This window comes from Bison bison, unplaced genomic scaffold, assembly GCF_000754665.1.
Source record: "Bison bison bison isolate TAMUID 2011002044 unplaced genomic scaffold, Bison_UMD1.0 scf7180017850485, whole genome shotgun sequence".
In the NCBI taxonomy this organism is placed as follows: domain Eukaryota; kingdom Metazoa; phylum Chordata; class Mammalia; order Artiodactyla; family Bovidae; genus Bison; species Bison bison.
Window position 1 is genome coordinate 10228 of NW_011481058.1, and position 838 is coordinate 11065.

Genomic DNA, 838 nt, shown 5'->3' on the forward strand with positions numbered 1-838 from the left:
TGTCACCTCTGCACACAAACTGCACATTTGTGTCCAGGAACTCAGTTGGGGAGCTTTTGTTGTTGAAATGTGCCATATGCTCTGTTTGAATTCATTAGGTTCATTTTAAATAAGACCCTCAAATACCCTGTGGCATGTGTACTGGGAGCCTGAATCAGGGTGAAGGGCAACACCAGCGCCCCAGGCAGTGCACAGGGAGAGAGGCAGGACCCAGACAGGTGCCCGGGCTAGGTGATGGGTGGAAATACGTACACACTCAGTTCCTCCAGGCTGCTGTCTGCTACCGAGAGCTGAGCCTCACACACTTGTAGAGAACAGCTAAACTGCAAAGCTGGCCAGAAGAGCAGTAATGAAAGGCTAGAGTTTGCTTTTTGTTTTTAATAAAGAGCTACCAACATCAAAGCAAGGATCAGCAAACTTTTTCTAGAAAGGGCCAAAGTACATCTTCTCAGCTCTTCCAGTCTCTGTGGTCTCTCTTGCTGCTATTTAACTCTGCCATTGTACTGATACCACACAACCAGCTGTAGACAACCTGTGACCTCCTGAGTGCAGCTGTGTCCCAAATAGACCTTATTTCTGGATCACAGGTGTAGCAGACCTGATTCGGTGCCAGGGTAAGCACTTGCTGACCCCAGGTCTGAAGCAGTAATCATCCACCAGGAGCAGTCTTTGGCTCTCCCAGGGAAACCAGGCAATGTCTGGAGACATTTTCGATGTTGACAACAGGGGAGTGGGTACTATTGGCATCTAGTGGGTGGAGGCCAGAGATGCTGCTGAACACCCTACAGTGCACAGGACAGCCCCCTACAACAGAGAATGAGTAGGCTGCAAATGTCAG

The 838-nt window shown here is 49.4% G+C and overlaps 1 protein-coding gene across 1 annotated transcript in view; it reads left to right on the forward strand.

Moving 5' to 3' along the window:
• LOC104995021 (phosphorylase b kinase regulatory subunit alpha, liver isoform-like) overlaps window positions 1-838 on the forward strand; it is a gene marked incomplete at both ends in the record, with an annotated part of 12743 nt that overhangs the window by 9142 nt on the left and 2763 nt on the right. The window lies entirely within an intron of this gene.